A 27,204-nucleotide genomic window follows, 5' to 3' on the forward strand; every position below is an offset into this window, starting at 1 on the left:
TCATTAAAAGTTGTTGTCTTTGCTCTCATCATCATCGAACAAGAGGAAAGATATCTGAATTTAATAACCAGATAGCTTTTAGAGAGGGAACTGTCTGAAGTAATGAAGCATGAGCTGGCACAGATGTGTTCTCGGCTGGTCCCACTTAGCAGCCTCATTAGAATTTCCACCTGTATGAAACAGGCAGTCCAGATCCCAGTAGATTATCATGGTGTACAGAGTATGCATGTTGTGAGTTTTTAATTCCTAAGGCTCAGGGGAAATTATTTCAGCCTGCAAGTATTTAATATTTACCTTCAACATGTTGTCATACATGTTCACATCGATGGATTTTGCTTGGCTTTTCTTCTTCTTGTGTGCATGCATGAGTGCGTGTGTGTGTGTTTCTGTAAGTCTATAGCTAGGTGGTGGGATGTAGGGCTATCAATAACAGTAACAGCTGCCATTCTTTCAGATACTAAGGACTTTATATACATTACCTTCTTTATTTTCATACTTCTTTAAGGTCGTATAGTAGGATATGCATTCAGTTAATGCAATGAAGTTCACAATAACAGTGGCTTACACAAGTTTTGGTGTTTTTCCTTTTTTTAAAACATACTTTTATTTTAAGTTCAGGGGTACATGTTCAGGTTCGTTATATAGATAAACTTGTGTCATGGGGGTTTGTTGTACCAATTTTTTCACCACCCAGGTCTTAAGCCTAGTACCCATTAGTTATTTTTTCTGATCCTCTCTCTCTTCCCACCTTCTACCCTCCAATAGGCCCCAGTGTATGTGTTCCCCTTTATGTGTCCATGTGTTCTCATCATTTAGCTCCCACGTATAATTGAGAACATGTGGTATTTTGTTTTCTTTTCCTGCATTAGTTTGCTAAGGATAATAGCCTCAAACTCCATTTCTGTTTCTGCAAAGGACATGATCTCATTGTATTATGGTGGCATAGTATTCCATGGTGTATATCTACCACATTTTCTTTATGCAGTCTACCATTGATGGCCGTTTAGGTTGATTCCACATGTTTGCTATTGTGAATAGTGCTGCAATGAGCATATGCATATATATGTCTTTATAGTAGAACAGTCTATATTCCTTTGGGTATTTATCCCCTAATGGGATTGCTGGGTCGAATTGTATTTCTGATTTTAGATCTTTGAGAAATCACCACACTGTTTTCTGCAGTTGAGCTCATTTACACTTCTACCAACCGCATGTAAGTATTCCTTTTTCTCCACAACTTCACCAGCACCTGTTATTTTATTTTTTAATAATACCCATTCTGACTGGTGTAAGATGGTATCTATCTGTGGTTTTGATTTGCATTTCTCTAATAATCAGTTATGTTGAGCTTTTTTTTCATGATTGTTGGCTGCATGATATTCTTTTTTGAGAAGTGTCTGTTCATGTCCTTTTCCCACTTTTTAACAGGGTTATTTGTTTTATTCTTGTAAATTTGTTTAAGTTCCTTACAGATGCTGGATATTGAACCTTTGTCAGATGTGTAGTCTGCAAAAATTTTCTCCCATTCTGTAGGTTATCTGTTTACTCTGCTGATAGTTTCTTTTGATTTGCAGAAATTTTTAAGTTTAATTAGATCCCATTTGTCAATTTTTGCTTTTGTTGCAATTGCTTTTGGCATCTTTGTAATTAAGTCTTTGCTCATGCCTGTGTTCAAAATGATATTGTCTAGTTTATCTTTCAGGATTTTTATAGTTTTGGGTTTTACATTTAAGTCTTTAATTCATCTTGAGTTGATTTTTGTATATGGTGTAAGAAAGGGGTTTAGTTTCAGCCTTCTGCATATAGCTAGCCAGTTATCCCAGCACCATTTATTAAATAGGAAGTCCTTTCCCCTTGGCTTGTTTTTGTCAGTTTTGTCAAAGACCAGATCGTTTTAGGTGTGTGGTCTTATTTCTGGGGTTTCTATTCTGTTCCATTTGTGTGCATGTCTGTTTTTGTACCAGTACCATGCTGTTTTGGTTACAGTAGCCCTGTAGTATAGTTTGAAGTTGGGTAGCATGATGCCTCCAGCTTTTTTCTTTTTGTGTAAGATTTCTTTGGCTATTCAGGCTCTTTTTTTGCTCCATATGAATTTTAAAATAGCTTTTTTTTTTTTTTCTGAATCTGTGAATAATGTCATCAGTAGTTTAATAGGAATAGCATTGAATCTATAAATTGCTTTGGGCAGTATGGCCATTTTAAGGATATTGATTCTTCATATTCATGAGCATGGAATGTTTTTCCATTTGTTTATGCCATCTCTGATTTCTGTGAGTAGTGTTTTGTAGTCCTCCTTGTAGAGATCCTTCATCTTTTTGGTTAGCTAGTATTTCTAAGTATTTTATTTTGTGTGCATGTATGGTAATTGTGAGTGGAATTATATTCCTGATTTGGCTTTCAGCTTGACTGTTGTTGGCAGATAGGAGTGTTAATGATTTTTGTACATTGATTTTGTATCCTGAGACTTTGCTGAAGTTGTTTTATTAGCTTAAGGAGCTTTTGGGCCGAGACCATGGAGTTTTCTAGATATAGGATCATGTCATCTGTAGATAGGGATAGTTTGACTTCCTTTCTTCCTATTTGGATATCCTTTATTTCTTTCTTTTGCCTGTTTGTTCTGGTGAGGACTTCCAAAACTATGTTGAATAGGAGTAGTGAGAGAAGGCATCCTTGTCTTGTTCTAGTTTTCAAAGGGAATGCTTCCAGCTTTTGCCCTCAATATGATGTTGGCTATAGGTTAGTTATAGATGGCTCTTATTATTTGGAAGTATATTCCTTCAATGCCTGGTTTATTAAGAGTTTTTAACATGAAGGAGTGTTGAATTTTACTAAAAGGTTTTTCTGCATCTACTGAGATGATTATGTGGTTTTTGTCTTTAGTTCTGTTTATATGATGAATCAAATGTATTGATTTGCATGTATTGAACCAACCTTGCATCCTAGTGATAAAGCCTGCTTGTTGGTGTTGCATAAAGTTTTTGATGTGCTGTTGAATTCAATTTGCCAATATTTTGCTGAGGATTTTTACATTTATGTTTATTAAGAATATTGGTCTGAAGTTTTTTGGTGGTTGTTGTGCTTCTGCCAGGTTTTGGTAGCAGGATGATGCTGGCCTCATAGAATGAGTTAGGGAGGATTCCTTCTTCCTTACTATTATTTTTTAAAAATAGCTTCAGTAGGAATGGTACCAGCTCTTCCTTGTGCTTCTGTTACAGCTCAGTTGTGAATCCATCTGGTTCTGGGCTTTTCTTGGTTAGTAGGCTATTTATTACTGATCGAATTTCAGAGCTCATTATTAGTCTGGTCAGGGATTTAATTTCTTCCTGGTTCAGTCTAGGGAGTCCAGAAATTTATTTCTTCTAGATTTTCTAGTTTATATGCATAGAGGTGTTCATAATGTTCTCTGATGGTTGTTTGTATTTCTGTGGGGTCTGTAGTAATGTCCTTCTTGTTGTTTCTGATTGTGTTTATTTGGATTTTCTCTCTTTTATTCTTTATTAGTCTAGCTAGCATTCTAGCTATTTTATTAATGTTTTCAAAAAACCAGCTTCTGGATTCATTGATCTTTTGAATGGTTTCTTGTGTCTCAGTCTCCCTCAGTTCAGCTCTGATTTTGATTATTTCTTGTCTTCTTTCCATTTTATTACTTTGTAATCCCTAAGCTGTTGTTCTAAGCTGGATGGTCCAAGATGACTTGATATCACTTCCATGTTCCAGGAACTTGCAGGAAGAAAAAGTCCACATACATGTAGTTAGATATGCCATTTCTGTTTCTATGCCTTTTGCCATAGAGAGAGTTAGCTATGTCACTTCTGTTTCTATGCCTTTTGCTGCATGAGGCTGCAAGAGAGGCTGGGAAATGATGTTCTTGGCTGGGAGTCAAGTTTCAAGGTGAAGTTGGAAGGTTTCTATTATAAAAGAAGAGAATGTATATTGGGGTCAACTAGCAGGCCCTATCCAAGGCATATTTTATTATTATCCTCATCTTATAGATGAGGGAATCAAGGTTATAGCTTGGCTAAGGTAAAGCACAAATGCATAGTATGATGAGAGATTTAAAGGAGGACTTGTTTGCCTCTGTGGTGTATGCATTTTACTCTTCTGCTGTATGGCTCTCTCTTGGTGATGTCACCTGATAAAAGGACAGGGCGTTGTGAAGGAATGTCAGCATGATATCTGGTGTGGTTGCATGATGTCATCAGAAATGGAACTCTAGAGCTTGACCAGACCTGCAAGGTCAGCAAACCCATAGATTGGGAGAGAAGATGCAGGAAAGAAGATGAATGCACAGGAATGGGAAGAGAGGGTTAGAGCCCTGGGCATCCATCTAGCCTCTCAGTCAACTCTTGACTCTGAAAATAAACTGATATCATCAGTCCAGGGGCAGGCAAATTTTAGATCTTTGGTTCCCTTGACAGAAATTGTCTTCTTATTGAGCTAGAGTATTTCATGGTGAGATTCTGGAGGTAAAATGTGTCCTTTAGCCCAAATGGAGGATGGAGCAGCCTTTCTTTACAAATTTGTATTTAACAGAGGAATTCAGACTTCTTCAATAGGAATTTTTATTCTCTGGGGGTAGAAAAAGAAGAGACTAGGTAGCCTTGTGAAAATCTCAAATTTTTAAGTTTTTAGATTGATATTCAGTTCAGAAGTAGAGTACTCCTTGATGAGTTAGCTGTTTGAAACTTAATAAAATGAGGCATGGTGAATAATTACACTTGCAATACATCAGGTGTTGGAGAGAGAGAGAAAGGTGAGGTCATAAGAAGGACGTCATCTGTGCCTTAGGATGTAATTATATGTTACAGGGAAGCACCATCTAATAGAAAGTAAAGAGAGCCACATACTAATTTTAAATTTTCTCCCTTTAGGAAGCTAACGCTGAAGCTGGAGGATCACTTGAAGCCAGGAGTTCAAGATTAGCCTGGGCAACAAAATGAGACCCTGTCTCTACAACAACAACAACAACAACAACAACAACAAAATTTGGGGTGGTGGCATGCACCTGTAATTCCAGCTACTCAGTAGGATGAGGTAGGAGGATTATTCAAGCCCAGAAGTCAGTGGCTGCAGTGAGCTATGATCATGTCACTGCACTCCAGCCTAAGCTACAGAGCAAGATCCTGTCTCTAAAATAAAAGGTAAAATGAAATAAAATTTCGGATAGCTACCATAGCAATTTTTTTTAAAAGGTCAATTAATTCTAATAATATATTTTATTTAAACCAAGATTTCTGAAATATTATCATTTCAACTTATATCCAATGTGAAAACAGAAATATTTTCCCTTTTTGTACAAAATCTTTGAAACACAGTGTGAATATTACACTGACAACAAACCTCAATGTGAGTTAGCCCCATTTCAAGTGCTCTGTTGGCCTGCTGTTACAGGTTTAGTCTATGTGTTTTAGGAAAGTCTAGGCATGAAGGTAATTATTTTCACAAGTGATCGATTGTCAATCTGGTTTTGGAAGATGGGAGGAGCAAATTTTTATAAGCCCAAAGCAGAGAGGAAGAGACCAAAGAGAAGGGACTTTGGATGAAAAATCCAGGAATGATTTATCATCCTTATAAATCCAGCCAGTTACTGACAGAGACAGGAGTTTTACTCTCTCTATTCTGGAATATAGCCAACTTAAAAAAAATTACTTGATACGTTTTTACCCTTCCCTGTTCCCTTTGAGGGGACTTCTGAAAAAATTCAGTTGCAAATGAGACATGCAATTTTATGATCTATGAACAAAGAAGAATATTTGAAATACATGCATGTAGAAACTACTAGGTATCATAGAACGCAGTGTTTCTTGTTAATAAAATTTTTAAAAGAACATTTGTATTAGCTGCCAATGTGGTTACTTGGAGAAAATAGAGTAGTTACATATTTTCCCCAAAGTAATATTACACTTAGCACAAATTATCATCTGGTAAATAAATTTCAATACATTTCTTCCTTTAAGATGTTTTTTAAAGAAATGCATTGTATGTAATGGCAAAATTCCAACACGACTTTATCCAAATTCCCTTAAGGAAATGAAAAATTGTTTGCCAAATAGCAATTTAAATTATGAAGGGCATGTCTGGGAGAGGGATTTTCTAGAACCAAATCTTTATAAAACAGATTTCACGTTTATGATGGAATGAGTCCTTTAGTATGGTAGAAAAGTAATTAAAGTAAGGACACACTGATTTTCGGTAATAGCCAAGATAGACAACAACCAATTTCTGTGATTTTGAGATCATTTGTATACCCTCAAATCCCACCTGGAGACGCCAATGTTAAGGCATCCTCATCCTTAGATGCTTACTCATCTAAATGTTCTCCAGGGAAACTGACAGTGTGCAGCAGAGCTGACACTATAAGTTGGTATCAGCCTTTTTTTTTTTTTTTTTTTTTTTTTTTTTTTTTTTTTTTTTTTTTTTTTTTTTTTTTTTTTTTTTTTTTGAGACTAGTGCCACTGCAGCCTCCACCCCGTAGGTTCAAGTGATTCTCATGCTTCAGCCTCCCAAGTAGCTGGGACTACAGGTGCGTGCCACCACACCCGGCTAATTTTTGTATTTTCGGTAGAGATGAGGTTTCCCCGTGTTGGCTAGGCTGGTCTCAAACTCTTGGCCCCAGGCAGCTTGCTTTGGGGCCAGGAGTAACAGGCATGAGTCACTGTGCCTGGCCAGTAACAGTCATTTTTGCAAGGTGCAAATGGAAAACCACAGAACAGAACTGAACTCTCAGCCCTTCCTTCTCGCTGTTGCAGCATTTCCTCCTGGCCTGCTCTGCCTTTGCTCCCCCACCTCTGATGGAAGTCGGCCAGGCTCTGCTTCACACTTTTGTTTCAATTCCCACTGGTCTTGCATTTGTAAGCAGACAATTAGCACAAAAGCATAAACACCCCATGCTGTTCATTCCCAGAGAAATTTGCAAATATGTATTCTTTTTTAAATGAAAGCAAAGATTTATTAGAAGGATTTTTAAAAGTCATACAAGTTTCTAACACTTATTTTAGGTTTGGGGGTACCTGTGAAAGTTTGTTACATAGATAAACACATGTCACAGGAGTTTGTTGTATAGATTACTTCATCACCCAGGTATTAATGCATCATCCAGGTATTAAGCCCAGTATCCAATAGCTATTTTTTCTGCTCCTTTACCTCCTCCGTGCCTCCACCTTCAGATAGACAGCAGTGTCTGTTGTTTTCTTCTTTGGGTTTGAAAGTTTTTATCATTTGGCTCCTACTTATAAATGAGAACATGCAGTATTTAGTTTTCTGTTTCTGTGTTAGTTTGCTAAGGATAATAGCCTCCAGTTCCATCCATGTTCCGTCAAAATGATCTCATTCTTTTTTATAACTGCATAGTATTCCATGGTGTATATAAACTACATTTTCTTTATCCAGTCTGTCATTGATTGGCATTTTGATTGATTCCATGGCTTTGCTATTGTGAATAGTGCTACATGAACATTCACGTGTATGTGTCTTTATGGTAGAATGATTTATATTCCTCAGTGTATATACCGAATAATGGGACTGCTGGGTCAAATGGCACTGCTTCTGTGTACAGTAGCTGAACTAATTTACACTCCCACCAACAATGCATAAGTGGTCCCTTTTCTCTGCATCTCATCAGCATGTGTTATTTTTTGATCTTTCAGTCATAGCCTTTTAACTGGTGTGAAATGGTATCTCATGGTGGTTTTGATTTGCATTTCTCTAATGATCAGTAATATTGAGCTTTTTTTCCTAAGCCAGTTGGCTGCATGCATGCCTTCTTTTCAGAATTGTCTGCTCGTGTCCTTTGCTGGGTTGCATGTCCTCTGCTCCATCTTGCCCAGAACTGTTGCTTGTAGTGTGCACACTACTTCCCTGATTGCAGTGTCTCAGCTTATCCTCAGTGCCCCAGCTCATCCTCAGTGCCTACTGCCCGCTACATCCTGCCTGAAGGTTATTTGCTAGATGATAACAGCACATCCGGAATTATCGTAGTTGAAAAGAGATGAGTAGAGAAGCCAGAACTGCTTAGAATTTCACAGAGAGAGTTGGTTTTGTTTCCTAACCTAACAAAGCCTGAGGGCTGGGTGGGGAGAAAGGGCACCTTTAATATTCTGAATATATAAGGTGGTGGTACTAAAAAGAGAGTTAACACTTGAGTTCTATTTTTTATTTTTTATAGAAACAGAGTCTCGATATGTTGCCTAGGCTGGCCTCCAACTCCTGGCTAAATTCTAAATGGCAGTAAAATGTAATTTGGGACAGATGTGAGAAGGGGCTATAGGAAGTTTCTAGATAAGAAGAAAAAGAAATAATTACAGGCCTGAATAGTAGAACAGTTAAATTCATGGTGAGTTTTTTTTGTTTGGTTGGTTGGTTTTATTTTGGTTTTGAGATGGAGTGTCACTCCCGTCGCGCAGGCTGGAGTGCAGTGGTGCCATCTCGTCTCAGTGCAATCTCCACCTCCTCGGTTCAAGCAATTCTCCTGCCTCAGCCTCACAAGTAGCAGGGATTACAGGTACCCACCATCACACCTGGCTAAGTTTTGTATTTTTAGTAGAGACGGCGTTTCACCATGTTGGCCAAGCTGGTCTTGAACTCCTGACCTTAGGCGATTCACCTGCCTCAGCCTCCGAAAGTGCTTGCATTACCGGCGTAAGCCACCGTGCCCTGCCTCATGGTGAGTTTTTAAAATTGTATTTGGGAAGTTTTTTCCTTTTAATTTCTAACTTTTATTGAGGTTATTTCAAAACTAAGTGGAAAGGAAACCAATACGATTGTATGCATTATTGTTTAAGCCAGTCATAGCTATACTTACTAAAAAAAAGCAGAATTGAAACTATTGAGGAATACAATCCTGCTTTTCCCTCTTTTCTCCTGGGAGTTGTGCATTATAGTTGTTTCTCTTTGGCTACGCATCACAGAGTGGCATCTTCCAAGGATTCAGACTGGCTGTTATGATGCTTGTGTGAACATGTGCCACTTAGAGCTCCTAAACAACAGAAACTATCTCTTACTAATTCAAACAGAAGGATTTCATGAGCTCTGAGATTCAATTGTGGGAATGGGCAAAAACCAAGATGCCTACAGGTACAGGAAGTTGGAAACACGGCAACTGTCCCATAGCAGGAACAGTCTGGTTTTGATGCAGCTCTTACCACTGTGATGTGTAAATGCCAAGTGTTCTTTCCATTCTTGCTTCACTTATCCAAAATTCAAAGTCTTAGGGGAGAACATCTGATTGGCCATACATTAGCCACTTGCTTGCCTTATGGCTTTATCACAGGGTAGGAGAAGTAGTTTCTGTCAAGCCCTCCTTGGCTTCTGTAGTTGGAGAGAGGAATCTGGAGTTACTGGGCCATCAAGACTTTACACAATGAAACTGGGAAATTGTGATGCTATTAGGGAGAGGAAATGGATGCAAGATAGCAAAGACAAGTAAGGCCCCCAGAATCAGATAAATGTCCTTATGATTGATAGGCCTTGGATTATTTACTGACTGCACCCTATTACTAATAATGCCACTACAACATCAATGAAAATAGAAGTAGTATATGCATGATTAGTTGGACTAAAGTAATTTATTCAACATTTTGATCAGGAGTTAGATATAGAAAAGATCAAAAATGCTTTATGTGTCTCCATTTCTTCCTCCTCATTCATTGAAAAGCATATTTACTGAATATTTTCTATTTTTCAGACACTATGCCAAGTATGAGAAATATAAAAGTGAACAGAAAAGACACAAAGGATTTCTGTGTTTATGAAATATATTATGTCAGCAGAATTACATTGAGGGCAACTACAGGCATACCTTGGAGATATTGTGGGTCTAGTTCCAGACTACGGCAATAGCATGAATATCACAAAACAGTGAGTCACGTAAATGTATTGGTTTCTCAGTGCACATAAAAGTTATGTTTACACTCTAGTGTAGTCTATTAAGTGTGCAATAGCATTATTTTCAAAACTATGTACGTACCCTGATTAAAAAAATACGTTGCTGCTAAAAAATGCAACAATCCTTTGAGCCTTCAGTGAGTCATAATCTTTGTTGGTAGAGTGTCTTGTCTAGATGTTGATGGCTGCTGACTGATCAGTGGTGGTTGCTGAAGGTTGGGGTGGCTGTGAAAGTTTCTTAAAATAATACAACAATGAAGTTTGTCACAGCAATTGACTCTTCCTTTCACAAAAGATTTCTCTGTCACATCCGATGCTATTGGATAGCCTTTCACCCACAGTAGAACCCGCCAAAATTAGAGTCAATCCTCTCAAACTCTGCTGCTGCTTTGTCAGGTAAGTTTATGGGATATTCTAAATCCTTTGTTATCTCTTTAAACAATGTTCTCGGCATCTTCACCTGGAGAAGATTCCATCTTAAGAAATCACTTTCTTTGCTCATTCATAAAAAGGAACTTCTTATCCATTCAGATTTTATCAGGAGATTGCAGCACTTCTGTCTATTTTCAGCTCCTCCTTCTAACGCTAGTTCTCCTGCTATTTCTCCCACATCTGCAGTTATTTCCTCCACAGAAGTCTTGAACCCCTCAAAGTTACCCATGGGGGTCAGAATCAATTTCTTCCAAACTCCTGTTAATGTTGATATTCTTGACCTCCTCCCATGAATCACAAATGTTCTTAATGACAACTAGAATTGTGAATCCTTTCTAGAAGGTTTTTAATTTCCTTTGCCTCGATTCAACAGAGGAATTTCTACCTATGGGAGCTGTGCCTTTAAGAAATGTATTTCTGAAATAATAAGATTTGAAAGTCAAAACTACTCCTTAATCCATGGGCTACAGAATGGATGTTGTGTTAGCAGACATGAAAACATTTATCTCCTTGTGCTTCTCCATCAGAGCTCTTGGGGACCAGGTGCACTGTCAATGAGAAGCAATATTTTGAAAAAAAAAATCTCTTTTTCTGAGCAGTAGGTCTCAACAGTGGGCTTAATATATTCAGTAAAACAAGCTGTTAACAGATGTGCTGTCAGCCAGGCTTTCTTGTTCCATTTATGGAGCGCAGGCAGATGTAGCATAATTCCTAAGGGCCCCCGGGATTTTCAGAATGGCACATAGTATTGGCTTCATCTTAAGGTGATCAGCTGCATTACCCCCTAACAAGCAAGTCCAACTGTTCTTTGAAGCTTTGAAGACAGACATTGACTTCTCTCTATCTGTGAAAGTCCTAGACGGCATCTTCTTCCAACAGAAGGCTATTTCATCTACATGGAAAACCTGTGTTTCACATAGCCACCTTCATCAATGATCTTAGCTAGATCTGGATAACTTGCTGCAGATTCTGCATCAGCACTTGCTGCTTCACCTTGCACTTTTCTGTCATGGAAATGGCGTCTTTAAGCCTCATGAACCAGCCTCTGCTAGCTTCAATTTTTTCTTCTGCAGTTTTCTCAGCCTTCATAGAATTGAAGAAAGTTAGGGTCTTGCTCTGGATTAGGCTTTGGTTTAAGACAGTACTGTGGCTGATTTCATCTTCTATCCACACCACTAGAACTTTCTCCATATTAGCAAGGCCATTTTACTTTCATATAATTCGTGTGCTCACTGGAGTAGCTCTTTTAATTTCTGTGAAGAGCTTTTCCTTTGCATTCACAATGTGGCTGTTGGGTCCAAGATGCCTAGCTTTCTGTCTGTCTCACCTTTCTGCATGCCTTCCACACTAATTTTAGTCATTTCTAGCTTTTGAATAAAGTGAGATGTATGACTGTTCCTTTCACTCGAACATGTAGAGGCCACTGTAGGGAAATTAATTGGTTTAGTTTCAATATTGTTGTATTTCAGGTAATGGGGGGACTGAGTAGAGGGAGAAAGATAGGGGATAAAGAGAATAGCTGGTCAGTGGAGCAGTCAAAGCACACACAACATTTATCTATTAAGCGTGCTGCCTTATATGGACATGGCTTACGGTGCCGCAAAACAATTGCAATAGTATTGTCAACTATCAGTGATCACAGATCACCAAAACAAACAATATAATGAAAAAGTTTGAAATATCGAATTACCAAAATGTGACACAGAGACACAAAGTAAGCATGTGCTGCTGGACCAATGGTGCTGACAGACTTGCTTGATGCACGGTTGCCAAAACCCTTCAATTTGTGAAAAATGTGCTATCTGCAAAGCACAATAAAGGGAAGAGCAATCAAATGAGATGTGCCTGTGTTTAGATTACAGTCGATCAGGCTGGGCACGGGCTCATGCCTGTAATCCCAGCACTTTGGGAGGCTGAGGTGATTGAATCACTGGAGGTCAGGAATTCAATACCAGCCAGGTCAACATGGCAAAATCCTGTCTGTACTAAAAATAAAAAAATTAGCCGGGCATGGTGGTGCATGCCTGTAATCCCAGCTACTTGGGAAGCTGAGGCAGGAGAATTGCTTGAACTCAGGAGGTGGAGGTTGCAGTTAGCTGAGATTGTGCCACTGTACGCCTCAAAAAAATATATAAAATATTACAGTTGATCAATTCAGACTTGCCTGGCATTCTCAAACACATAATATGTGCTCATATAAAATTTTTACTTATATTTCATAAATAGCATTTCTTTCATTTGATGAATATTTGTAGACATATGGCCAAAACAGAAGTGTGTGTGTGTGTGTGTGTGTGTGTGTGTGTGTGTGTGTAAATATACCATAATAGTATAATTGGGATTCCAGTTTAGTTAAATTAAGCTGTGTTCAGTTTAGGATTGAGCATGTCTGAGGATTTGTGGATTAAAGTGGCCTAAAATGAACACAGGCTTACAATGAAAAAACTGAGACAGAAATTTAGGTGTTCTGATACATTAATGATGTGGTCAGTATCTTAGCAGTTGGATCCCCAAAAATGCTCTTTTTTAAAAACTTAGTTCCCTTTCAATATTGAGTGAAATAAAAAAATACTTTTTGGCCATAAGAATAAGAAGCTGTACTGTATCAGTGAAATTTCATATTAAATTCAAGCTTCACTAAGCTGTCTTTTGCCACCATTCGACTAGTTCATTTGTTGCATTTTCATTTTAAGAAAGACTAAGATGCCTCCTGGGAAGAGACTAATTCTAAGGAAAGAGACAGTCAGGCACACGAGCTTGATCTCATGCCAATATCTCAGGGCCAGAGAGGAAAGGTAGTTTTGATTACAGTACAATGTTTGCCAGTTGTATTGTCCTGTGATCTAATCCTCAGGCGTTTATTCCTGGGAATTAATGGGAGGGGCTTGGAGTAAAAACTGAGATCTCCATCAGTTGTTGGGGGCCTCTATGTAACATGTGGTGACTAGGAGCTGGGAGATGACCTATACTGGACCCCTTCACTTGCCATTGCTGATGGAACATTGGATGGACAGAGGTGTGAGTGCAGGTTTGATCAGAACCAGGAAGATATTGGAGAGAATGTGGCATGGCCTGCAGTGGGTACCAGCAAGAATCAGTGTTAGAGGTGACAGTAGTCAATGGAGATGACCCCAGCAGCAGCTCTGATACTGACCAGAAGTGCTGTTCATGTGGCTTTGTGGAGTGGAGGTGCCACCAGTGGTTTTGTGATGGATGCAGAGACACTCATGGTCTGAAGAGCAACATGGTCAGCATACAATCCTTGACATCAGGCAGCAATGCTGAAGGCTGAGAGTAGGGAAGGTAAATGGCAGACATTCCAGAGATGCGGAAAGGGATGAGTTCTCAGCATATGTGACTGCAGGGCTTAGATCCTTCTGCAAGAGATGACGGGTAGTTAGAATAAAGGATAGGGATCTATACTGGTTGTGCCTGAGGTAGAGAAATCCAGGGTTCGGGTAATAATTGTGACCCTAAATTTACCTTGAGACTGCTGTGGCCATTAGACATACACATGTGCAAAAATTTGTAATAAAAATAACATAAGCACTTGTGTTAAGTGCATAATTCAAATTGTCTGAGCAAATATGTGATGAGAATTGTTTTCCCAGTAGTGCACGTAGCCTAGATTATTGTAGAAGTGATATTGTATTAAACTGTTTACATCGTTCTCATTTATAGCTGTTTTTCCCTTAAGATGGAAAACAAGAGCTAAATAAAATTTATAGACCATTTACAAAATATTTTTTTTTTGCTTTGAGACATTTAAACAATTATTAAGAAAAAGAAAATATATAGGAAAATCACTTTCTGTAAGTTTATTGAGCTGACCTGGATTTGTGTCTTTAGAAACCATTGGGGTCCTAAGTGGATTGAATCTCTTTCATTGATTTGGAAGGCTAAAAATAAGTCCTTAGGAAAGCATCCTTTCTACTGAAATACAGAAATATTTTACATAGATATTAGATATATAAAGTATTTGGCCAGTTTATCAAAATCAATTTGTTTCCTTTCCTGTCTCTTCTTTAAAAAAACAAAACAAAACAAAACAAAACAAAACAAAACAAAAACCAACAACCACAAAAAATAAAAAAATGGAGCAGGAAAGTTCCAGGACAATGTCTGTCCAGTTGGAGAAGGAGCATTTAAATAAAACGTTGGAGTTTTAGAAATGTTAGCAGATAAGAAAAAATTAATTTTTTTTCCTCAGAGGAACTGCCTACCCCTAGGTAATCAGACAGATTTGCCCAGGAAATTAGCAAAATACCTATATGTGCTGTCCTTTTCCGTTTAATACTAAAATTGATGCACACGACACTTAACTAATTCTTAAATGTAGTTATTTTTATATTGTCGCTTCAAATCCACGTTAATGAAACCTCCAATGAATGTTGCAAACAACGTTTTATAACATCTGCCATACATCATTGAGGAAATAATCTTGGTAAGAATTATTTTAACATCCAGAGAGATTACTATTTCAGTTTGTTGATGACAGATGGATTCATACATTTAAACCACTGGGTTTATATGTCAGTGAAATTTATATACCTTTAAAATAAAAATGTGAGCACAAGAATCTATATGATAGTAAAAAGGATGCTTAAGAATCTTAGAATCATAGAAATGGTAAAACTAGAGATCATAAAGGTGATATTTTAGCGATCCAATGACTTTCTTAATATAAACATGGCTACGTAGTAAAAAAAAAACAACTGGGAAAGACTTCAGTTTTCTAATATATTAGTGATGTAGTCAGTGTCTAAGCAGTTGGTCAGGTGACTGAATTGTACCTACCTCTGCTTAACTATTATGTAAAAATTTCAAAAGAACTTTTTCTTTTGCTACCAGAATGTGAAGTTTCCTAATATCAATTAAATTCCATATAAATGTCAAACTTCATTTGGCCATCATTTTAGCTGGTATTCAATAGTTGCACTTTTATTTTTACTTTATTTTATTTTTTTGAGACAGAGTCTTGTCGCCAGGCTGGAATGCTGTGACACAATCTCCACTCACTGCAACCTCTACCTCCCAGGTTCAAGCCATTCTCCCGCCCCAGCCTCCCAGGTAGCTGGGACTACAGGCATGCACCATGATGCCTGGCTAATTGTTTTATTTTTAGTAGAGATGGAGTTTTGCCATGTTGGCCAGGCTGATCTCAAACTCCTGACCTCAGGCGATCCATCCTCCTCAGCCTCCCAAAGTGAATAGTTGCTCTTTTAGCATAAGAAAAATTTTACTAGAAAAAATTTTTGTGACTTTAGTATTAAAATACTTTTGGCATATGTTTTCTATGCTTAGTATTTTATGCTTTTAGCATGATTTTTTTTTTTTTTTTTTTTTTTTATTTTTTTTTTTTTTTTTTTTTTTTTTTTGAGACGGAGTTTCACTCATGTTACCCAGGCTGGAGTGCAATGGCGTGATCTCGGCTCACCACAGCCTCCACCTCCTGGGTTCAGGCAATTCTCCTGCCTCAGCCTCCTGAGTAGCTGGGATTACAGGCACGCACCACCATGCCCAGCTAATTTTTTGTATTTTTAGTAGAGACGGGGTTTCACCATGTTGGCCAGGATGGTCTCGATCTCTTGACCTCGTGATCCACCCGCCTCAGCCTCCCAAAGTGCTGGGATTACAGGCTTGAGCCACCGCGCCCGGCCGCTTTTAGCATGATTTAATTAGTCCTTGATTTCCAAATAATTTTCTTTGGAAAATTAAACTTTTTGTTTACAGTCAAAAACAATTTAACAAGAAATAAGCTTTCTTGGACCTTCTGCAAGTTGCTTTAATAAATTAAATCAAGTCAAAAAAATTAACACGAAGGAGGGGTGCCAAGATGGCTAAGAAAAGCCAGCACCGGAATGCAGCTCCCAGCAAATGAGATGCAGAGCGCTAGAGGACCTTGCGATTCCAAACGAGGTGCTGGGTTCATTTCTGTGGAACTGATAGGGCACTGAAAATAGGCCCCGGGAAGGAGCCACAGGGCAAAAGCTGCCCAGGGGGGAAAATCAAGATGGTGTGGGGGGTCCATCCCCACCTGAAACGTGCAGCCAGCCTGGAGCGTCAGGAGACTTAACCGCCTCGGTGCTCTGATTCAGATTCTGTGCTTACTTCATCCCTACTGCAACCCACGGTCCACCAGAGCCCTGCCAGACGGTGGGGCGCCATGGGTAGTCAATGCAAATCTGAGCAGCCTATCATCCAAATTGAAAGAGCTAGAGAAGCAAGATCAAAAAAACTCAAAAGCAAGCAGAAGACAAGAAATAACTAAGATCAGAGCAGAACTGAAGGGGATAGAGACACAAAAAACCCTTCAAAAAATCAATAAATCCAGGAGATGGTTTTTTGAAAAGATAAAAAAATAGACCACTAGCTAGACTAACAAAAAAGGAAAGAGAGAAGAGTTGAGTAGATGCAATAAAAAACAATAAAGGGGAGATCATCACTGATTCCTCGGAAATACAAACTACTATCAGAGGTTACTACAAACAACTCTATGCACATAAACCAGTAAATCTGGAAGAAATGGATAAATTTCTGGACACTTGCACACTCCCAAGACTAAGCCAAGAAGAAGTTGAAACTCTGAATAGACAAATAACAAGGTCTGAGGTCGAGGTACCAATTAATAGCCTACCGACCAAAAAAGTCCAGGTCCAGACGGATTCACAGCTGAATTCTACCAGACATACAAAGAGGAGCTGGTACCATTCCTGTTGAAACAATTCCAAACAATACAAAAAGAGGGAATCCTCCCTAACTCTTTCAATGAGACCAGCATCATCCTGATACTAAAACCTGGCAGAGACACAACTAAAAAAGAAAACTTCAGGCCAATATCCATGATGAACATTGATGCAAAAATCTTCAGTAAAATACTGGCAAACCAAATCCAACAGCACATCAAAAAGCTTATCAACCACGATCAAGTAGGCTTCATCCCAGGGATACAAGGCTGGTTCAACAAACGCAAGACTGTAAACATAATTCACCACATAAATAGAACCAAAGACAAAAATCACATGATTTTCTCAATAGATGCAGAGAAGGCCTTTGACAAAATTCAACAGCCATTTATGCTAAAAACTCTCAATAAACTAGGTATCGATGGAATGTATCTCAAAACAATAAAAGTTATTTATGACAAAGCCACAGCCAATATCATACTGAATGGGCAAAAATTAGAAGCATTCCCTTTAAAAACCGGCACTAGATAAGGATGCGCTCTGTCACCACTCCTATTCAATATAATATTGAAAGTTCTAGCCAGAGCAATTAGGCAAGAAAAAGAAATAAAGGGCATTCAATTAGGAAAAGAAGAAGTCAAATTGTCCCTAATTGCAGATGACATGATTGTACATTTAGAAGACCCCATCATCTCAGCCCAAAACCTCCTTAAGCTGATAAGCAACTTTGGCAAAGTCTCAGGATACAAAATCAATGTGCAGAAATCACAAGCATTTCTATACACCAATAACAAACAAACAGAGAGCCAAATCATAAGGAGACTCCCATTTACAATTACTACAAAGAGAATAAAACACCTAGGAGTACAACTAACAAAGGAGGTAAAGGAGCTCTTAAAGGAGAACTACAAACCACTGATCAAGGAAATAAGAGAGGACACAAACAGATCAAAAAACATTCCATGCTCATGGTTAGGAAGAATCAATATTGTGAAAACGCCCATACTGCCCAAAGTAATTTATAGATTCAATGCTATCCCCATCAAGCTACCATTGACCTTCTTCACAGAACTGGAAAAAACCACTTTAAACTTTATATGGAACCAAAAGAGAGCCTGTATAGCCAAGACAATCCTAAGCAAAAAGAACAAAGCTGGAGGCATCATGCTACCTGACTTTAAACTATACTACAAGGCTATAGTAATCAAAATAGCATGGTACTGGTATCAAAACAGAGTTATAGACCAATGGAACAGAACAGAGGTCTCGGAAGCAATGTCGCACATCTACAACCATCTGATCTTTGATAAACTGGACAAAAACAAGCAATGGGGAAAGGATTCCCTGTTTAATAAATGGTGTTGGGAAAACTGGCTAGCCATATGCAGGAAGCTGAAACTGGACCCCTTCCTTACACTTTATGCAAAAATTAACTCCAGATGGATTAAAGGTTTAAACATAAGAACTAACACAGTAAAAACTGGAGAAAACCTAGGCAACACCATTCAGGACATAGACATAGGCAAGGACTTCATGACTAAAACACCAAAGCACTGGCAACCAAAGCCAAAATAGACAAATGGGACCTAATACAACTTAAGACCTTCTGCACAGCAAAAGAAACAATCATTAGAGTAAGCCGTAACCAACAGAATGGGAAAAAATTGTCGCAATCTACCCATCAGACAAAGGGCTAATATTCAGAATCTCCAAAGAACTAAAGCAGATTTACAAGAAAAAACCAAACAAACCCATTCAAAAGTGGGCGAAGGGTATGAACAGACACTTTTCAAAAGAAGACAAATATGCGGCCAACAAACATATGAAAAAATGCTCGTCATCATTGGTCATTAGAGAAATGCAAATCAAAACCACATTGAGATACCATCTCATGACAGTTAGAATGGCAATCATTAAAAAATCTGGAGACAACAGATGCTGGAGAGGATGTGGAGAAATAGGAACACTTTTACACTGTTGATGGGAGTGTAAATTAGTTCAAACATTATGGAAGACAGTGTGGCAATTCCTCAAGGATCTAGAAATAGAAATTTCATTTGACCCAGCAATCCCATTACTGGGTATATACCCAAAGGATTATAAATCATTCAATCATAAAGGCACATGCACACATATGTTCATTGCAGCACTGTGTACAATAGCAAAGGCCTGGAACCAGCCCAAATGCCCATCGATGATAGACTGAACAAAAAAATGTGGCACATATACACCATGGAATACTCTGCAGCCATAAAAAATGATGAGTTCTTGTCCTTTGTAGAGACATGGATGAACCTAGAAACCATCATTCTCAGCAAACTGACAGAAGAACAGAAAACCAAACACAGCATGTTTTCACTCATAGGTAGGTGATGAACAATGAGAACACTTGGGTACAGGGAAGGGAACAACACTCACAGAGCTAGGTTGGGGGAGGAGGGGAGGGGAGGGATAGCAGTAGGGGCGGGGAGGATGGGGAGGGATAACACCAGGAGAAATGCCTGAGGGAGCTCAGAGAGCAGAGGATACTGGGAATGAGAGGTGAAGGGACCAGACTATGCAGAATTTATGGGCCAAATTAAGAAGTTTGCAACCAGGCACAGTGGCTTACACCTGTAATCCCAGCACTTTGGGAGGGTGTGGTCGGCGGATCACCTGAGGTCAGGAATTTGAGACCAACCTGGCCAACATGGTGAAATGCTGTCTCTACTAAAAATACAAAAATTAGCCAGATGTGGTGGCAGGTGCCTATAATCCCAGCTACTCAGGAGGCTGAGACAGGAGAATCACTTGAACTCAAGAGGTGGAGGTTGCAGTGAGTTGTGATCTCACCATTGCACTCCAGCCTGGGTGACAAGAGTGAAATTCCATCTTAAAAAAAAATGGTGGCTTCTTAATATTAAATAAAAGAGAAGTAAAATGTGAAAAGAAAAATTAACAAGAAGATAAGCTTTCCTAAGCTTTTGTCAGAGTAAGTGGCCAAAAACCCTATTAAAAACAAACAAGCAAACAAACAAAAGCATGGGAAGTCCTGAATATTTTGCTTCATGAGATAGAGTCTTTTTAAACTACAAGATGTTTTAGAAACAGGATTATTTTGTTTAAACTAAACCCAATAATCTATTATGTTGATTGTTCTGTATTGAAGTATGTTTCAGTGTGATGAAAGACATTATTACCTGAATGAGCCTTTAAATACAATACATGCATATAAGTAATCTTAGATCCATGAGGAACACGAATTGTTAAATGAAGAAAGGCAAAATTGGAAAGATTGGAGGGGCAATTGATGTCTAAGATCAGGTTCTTCATAATTTGAAAGGCAACTTTCCAAACTACACATTAACTTATTCACATGGAAGGTAATGTTGTCAAGCTTCAGTCTAGCAAGAAAGAATACCTACTTTGATATGCCTTTTGGGGAACTTTTAAATATGAAAAACAACAATATAATACTTAACCTTTGAATTACCACAATTACTTACGTACTGAAAGCATCTTCCTGTTTAGAAGTTAAGGACACGCTTCAGCTCCTTGAGGATTCTAGGTCCAGTGAGCACATGATGCATGAATGTCTTGGGCTACTGAGGGATAAAGCCCTGAAGCAGTTAGCCACTCCACAGCACTCCAGTGGTTTGCAAGTTAAAGTGCCTCATAATTTACCGAGAGGGAGGGCCTTAGGGGAAGAAAGAATATGGCTCAATTAATTAGAACTCGTTAGCAAGCTTCAACTGTTATTCTATTTAGATTTTCAAATCACCAATATATCAAATACCTACAAGATTTGTGAAGGAAGTAAGAACAAGCAGTTGAGAAAGCTGATTTGTCCAACGTGGTACCAGTTCTTGAATATTCTGTCAGGCAGCTGACCAATTTTTACAGATTAGGCCTTCTATAAAGACGAAGAAGAAGGCTGGGCACAGTGACTCATACTCATAATCCCAGCACTTTGGGGGGCTGAGGCGAGGGGATCACTTGAGTCCAGGAGTTTGAGACAAGCCTGGGCAACATGGCAAGATTCTGCCCCCCCCCCCCACACAAAGAGTAAAAACGTTAACTGGGCATGGTGGTGCATGACTGTAGTCTCAGCTACTAAAGGGCTGAGGTGAGGGTATTGCTTGAACCCAGGAATTTGAGGCTCGAGGCTGCAGTGAGCTGTGATGGTGCCACTGCCTTCAAACCTGGGTAACGGACTGTGACTCTGTCTCAAAAATTAAAAAAAAATTAAAAAAAGAAAAGAAAATTGGTATAATTTTTTTTTCTATCTTAGAAAATTTAAGTCAGAGATAGAAATTTGTTGTTACTAACGTGCCTTTCAGTTTGTGTTTGTGAGTAAGATTAATAATCTTGATGACCACCTATAGGTTCCAATGAAAGTCCAATATTAATTAATTATTGACTGTTATCTGGAGCTTTTTTTTTTTTTAAATGTATGAGAGGTTTCTATGTTGCCCAGGCTGGCCTTGAACCCATAGCTTTGCCTTCTCATGTGGCAGGACAACTGGCCTGAGCCACTGTGGCTCCCCCTGGAGCTTTATAATAGGTTTTGGTTTGTTACTTATCATTATATCTTCTAAGTGGCTATGGTTGGTTTTTAGAAAAGTTAATGATTCTTTATGATTATATGGTTGTTTACCAAGATATTATTCAAATAACATCTCTGTTCTGAAAGATTTTGAGTTAAATCCCTTATTTTGATGGCATGAAATTATATTGTCTTCACATAATGTGTATGCAACACAGAATTTTTTCCATAACTTTAGCACATGTTTTCCTTATTTTTGCCCAGTTATGCTTTGGCCAAGATTTCTAGGAGAATGTTAGATAATCAGATTCATGATGGACACCCAGATCATAGTCTGCATTTTTGTCATTGGCTTTTTATTTGTTTGGTTGTTTTGTGTTGTTGTTGTGTTTTGATATTTAGTACCATGAAGACTTAGTTTAAGATAACTTTTTTTGGTTGTTGTTGTTTTGTTTTGATATTTAAGAGTAAGTTATCTTAAATTTTTTTGAGACTGGATAAAATGTGTACATACAAAATGTGGTACATACACACCATGGAATACTGTGCAGCCACCAAAAGGAATGGGATCATGTCTTTTGCAGGGACATGGACGAAACTGGAAGCCATCATCCTCAGCAAACTAACACAGGAACGGATAACCAAACACCACGTGTTCTCACTCATAAATGGGAGTTGAACAATAAGAACATATGGACACAGGGAGAGGAACATCACACACTGGGGTCTGTCAAGGGCGGGGTGCTAGGAGGGGGAGCATCAGGACAAATAGCTAATAAATGCAGTGCTTAAAACCTAGATGACTAGTTGACAGGTGCAGCAAACCACCATGGCACACATATATCTATGTAACAAACCTGCATGTTCTGCACGTGTATTACAGAACTTAAATTAAAAAAAAAAGATAGCGATTTTTTGGTTGTTTATTGTTTTTGTTATTTTGTTTTGACATTTAGTACGATGAAGACTTAGTTTAACTATTTTTATCATTAAGAAATATTCTTGTATTTTAAGTTGTCTTTTATTTGAAAACCATTTGCAAATCAACTTTATAAAAATAGTATTTGGAATTTAGTATGGTACAGTGGGTTCGAGTTTCACATTGTTCCTAGTCCCCTATATTCTAGTGTAGTCCCCTGATTTCTACATTTTTAAAAATATTTTTGTGGACTTCCTGGCCCCTTGGACATTTAAGCTAGAGATACTTGTATTGGATTTTAAAGTGGAAATATATGAAGTTTTCTCAAATTTATATATAAAGTTCGTAGAAACAAATTTAATTTTATTTTTCCAGGCTTTATGCCTTTAAAAAGCATACTGTTCAAGAGAATGCCCTCTGTAGTAAAATTTTGGTGCATGGTTGTAATAATAAAATATACATTGTTCAGTTATTTAGTTTATGGTATATTATAGAAAACACAGTGATCGGTGAGGAAAAGCTGAGCTGAAGCAGGTGATTTACAGGAAAAGAACAAGAATGGCGCCAAAAACAAAAAAACAAAAAAACAAAAAAAAAACAAAAAAACTGAGAAACACACAGATACATTAGGTTTTTCTTCCTCTCTAGCTAATGTAGCTGATTTGAAAGGAAGTGATTGCTTCGTTGAGTCAAGACACTTTCATGATTGTTACTAAGCTTCCTCTGGTGGGCAATTTCATTCTCACTCTTATAGCCCCCAGGGAACTGCATGGGTGCACACTAGAGGGTTTTCTGACCAAAGTTCATGTACAGTGTAATTTAAGTAAAAGCCCTGATTATGTTCTGTGCTGCTCTGAGTTAAATGATAGGAAAACCTGATATGTGTGGAAGAGCAGAAGGCAAGTGCGTGTGTTTTTCTCTCCTAGTTCAAAAAAAGATAGCATAAGAAATGAATTAACTAATGCAATTCTATACATTAAGCAGCTGATACTAGGAAGTTGGAAGCAAAAATAGAGTATCAAGAATATTGACAAGACAAATTTACTGGTTTATTGGTTTATATATCACATCTGATTGCTTCAACATAGAACCATACTTAAACATATATATGTGTACACACACACACATATGATTGGCATATATTCATCTGAATATTACAAGGAGTTAATATCAGCCATATTAAAATCTATTGTATTTGTATTGCTAAATGCCCTACTTTGAATTTCTCAGTGGGTCTGTTCATTTTCCTGTGAGATGATTTTAGATATATCCAAAAGCATACTCTGAATGATTAGGACACTTTAGGAATTGATTCTATTAGCAATCTACCTTCTGGTAGTATACACCCACTTAATACCATCCCACTTTATTAAATCCTGACACCACCCAATGAAAGACAGCCAAAGGGCTACTGTTATGATGGAGTCCATTGTTTCTAAATTTATAACAGGTTCCATGTGTTTACTCTCCTAAATTCTACCTGCTGTGTTTAAATTACTGGTTTATTAAAACAAGGAATAGCAATAGAAAGGAATAATCATTTTAATACTTGAGGGTGTGTTTTATTTGATTCATAGACTGATTTATGTTATAGCAAGCAATTGGAAGAATAAAAACTTATAAAAATAATAACCAATACATTATAGCTTTACTTTCTCAATTGTCTTGAAAGCATAGTGGCTTAAACCTGAGTGGCATCCTTTGTTTGAAATAAAGGTAGAGGCAAGAGATGCAGCCCCCACCCCATCCTGGAGTCGGACCATCCTTACCTGGCACTATTTTTTCTCACTACTTTTCACTATCTAATAAATTATGAAATATACGTATTTATTGTGCTTGTTCTTCAACTCACAGAATGTAAGCTCTGTGAGGAGAGAGATTTTTAAGTATTTCATTTTACTGCTATAGTCCTATAATAATCACTCAGTAAGTATTGGTTGAGTAAATGAATTATAATAAAACATCAGAATGTGACACTGCATAAGAATTTGAGCAAAAACATTAGTTAATGTTGATTCTGGGCCTAGTGAAGAAGTTTGGGTTCCATTATTCACTTTATTACATTGTAACTTTAGGAGGTTGAGAAAAATTGAGAAACATCTACTAACAAATTGTGCTTCCCATGACTTCATGCCCTTGAGTCTTTTCTCCTTTGCCCAGATGGCTCCTTCTGTCAAAAACTTCTTTCTTTGTATTTCTGACTGGCTAATTCCTAATTACCTTTCCAAAAACTTATTTCCAGTAGTCATTCTTCTACGAAGTCTTCTTTGACACCCCCATTATGGTATAGATACTTCTCTGATATTCTCAACCACAACTCCATTCTTTAAATCATATCGGATTATATATGTTTAGCTTCCTTCTTCTCCCCTGCTCTAAAGGCAGGGGTTATAGTTTTTATTGCTGTTGTTGTGTTTGTTTTAAAAATTCAGATAGTGCTCAGTTCCCAGAAGGTACTCGATTAAAAAGAAAAGTGGGGTGGGTAGGTGGTGATGATACGGAGGAGAGATGGGAGGGGGAATAGAAAAAAATAGGAATAAAAGGTGATAATTTCTTGCTTGTTTTAATCAAGAGAGAATATCTAGCCAATGAAAGAATTAAGGTATTACAATAGATTTCCAAGAGACATTTATTTAAGGAATTCAGATCATATTTTAAGCCAGGTAATATTCTAGGCGCTGAGGGTGCTGAAGTGAGCTAAGAGATAATGTCTTTGCATTCATAGAGGTTATATTTTAGTGGGGAAGACAGACAATAGTTCAGTATAATACTGTTTGTAAAACAATGCTTAACAGAATGTAAAATTAATATAAAATGTGTATAAATTATAAAAATACATGAATTCCAGATATGTATTACAGTACAGAACTTGGGGATGTTTAAAGGATTTCAGAACTAAGTGTCAAAGCTGTCTCTTTGCTCAAGAGACCTCAGAATTCTTTCCTCGTAAAATGCTGTACATGGGATCCCAGAATGGGAAACACAAAATGAATCCCTCGAGGAGTGGCATTTGTAACTTAACACGTGTACATCAGCCCACGTGAAATGCAGAGGGAACACTTTGTATAGACCTTACAGGGCCCTGATTCCAGTTGCTTGTGGAGGCATCGAGCCCTGAAGGGAGACGGGGTCTGGAAGGCTCCCAGCCCGCAGGCCTCCTTCATGTGCAGCTGGGCGAGACCCCAATGTCTTCACTGACAACAGAGACGCAAATGGTTTTGAGAATCTAAAAACGAAATGCACCACTCCAGACTTTTGGTTAAAGATGACTTAACCTTTTTCACTCTCCACGGTCTTGATTATCTTGGTAATATTTACTAGTCAGTTATAGAAGACAAATAATTTGAGTTTTGTATTGGGTTGGAGAAGCTTCCAGACTATGGGTACCTGTAGTTGACTGATAGTATAAGGACTATGATACCATGCTTGTACCAATATAGGTGGATTATTTTACGAGCATATGGAAGGGCATAGAGTATCACAGTGATTTGTGGTAGAAGAAAAATATAAAAAAATTACAGTGAATGAGGAAGAATGCTATTATTGCAGTATATAAGACTTTGATTACATATTGCCAAGATTCATATCAGCCTAGAAGTTGTTGACAGATAAAGTAACAAAAATGAAACTCATTTATTCTTTCCTTATTGAGACCTCAAGGTAAAGCAGATTTTCAGTTTTTGTACTTACTGCATTGATAGAACAGAGACTGACACAAAAATGTGTCAGCCCAGAAATAGAAATTAAACCTAGGTTCACATCAAAATTTCATTTAGCCTTGGAAAAGGAGCTGCTGTTTGAATTACTTTTGATCCTAAAATAAATATACTAAAGAATACCACAGTATATCTGGTATGGATTAACCCTTCCCTGTGAGCCATACTTTCAAAGTTGTTGTTTTCATTCTACAAGGCTTTATTTTTGCAGTGTTTGAGGCAACTTGAATTATCGTCAGAGTAGGGTACATTTTGCTGAATGCAAATTAGTAGCAACAGACATATACATTTCAGTCTGCAGGAAGTATGAAACTAGATTTGGAAAATTAATAGCAGACCTTTTTCTCTATTACAAAGTTATACCTTATGCTACAGTTTGGTCATGAAGATAAGGACAGAGTAAGTGGAAGACGTGATGTGAGAAATTTTGCTTAGTGATGTTGAGATTGTTGATGTGTGTGGAATAAATTTCTGGCTAAATCATTTGTACCTTCCCTTCATGTTACTGAAGTTGACATAAGAAAGACCTATAAGCAAGCCTCTCTCTTTTCTCTTCCTTCCTTCCTAGTTTTCTCCCTTCTTCTCTCCCTTTCTTTCTTTCTCTCTCTTTCTCTCTCTTTCTTTCTTTTCACCCAACTAGCAACATGTACATTCTGCTTTAGTTTTTCATAATTAAGATAGTACTAAATTGCCTGTGGAATTCTGGACACAACAACATGATACACTTAGTGAAACATCAGTTAGTAAATATAATCATCAGTGAGCTCTACACATCATTATAATTTACGTCCATTTCATGAGTGTATCCTAAAAATAGTTTGGCTTAAGTTTTTTTTTATTATTATTCTAAAGTCTATGTTTGGTAATTTTCTCATTAACTTTTAGCAACAGAAAGATAGCATGAACTTGTTTCTTGAGTTACCTTTTCTGACCTTTTGCAAGATGATAATTATAAAAAAGGGAGGCCTGGAAGACTTGTAAAAAAATTAAGCTTATAAAAGAGCTAAAATGGTCCTTCTTTGCCGGTGTCGATTTCAAAATTAA

General features: G+C 37.7%; 1 protein-coding gene across 2 annotated transcripts in view; it reads left to right on the forward strand.

Moving 5' to 3' along the window:
- The window catches only part of OFCC1 (orofacial cleft 1 candidate 1), a 207,467-nt gene that overhangs the window by 7,072 nt on the left and 173,191 nt on the right, over positions 1-27,204 (forward strand). The gene's annotated exons all lie outside the window — the stretch shown is intronic.

This window comes from Cebus imitator, unplaced genomic scaffold, assembly GCF_001604975.1.
Source record: "Cebus imitator isolate Cc_AM_T3 unplaced genomic scaffold, Cebus_imitator-1.0 Scaffold43, whole genome shotgun sequence".
NCBI lineage: Eukaryota > Metazoa > Chordata > Mammalia > Primates > Cebidae > Cebus > Cebus imitator.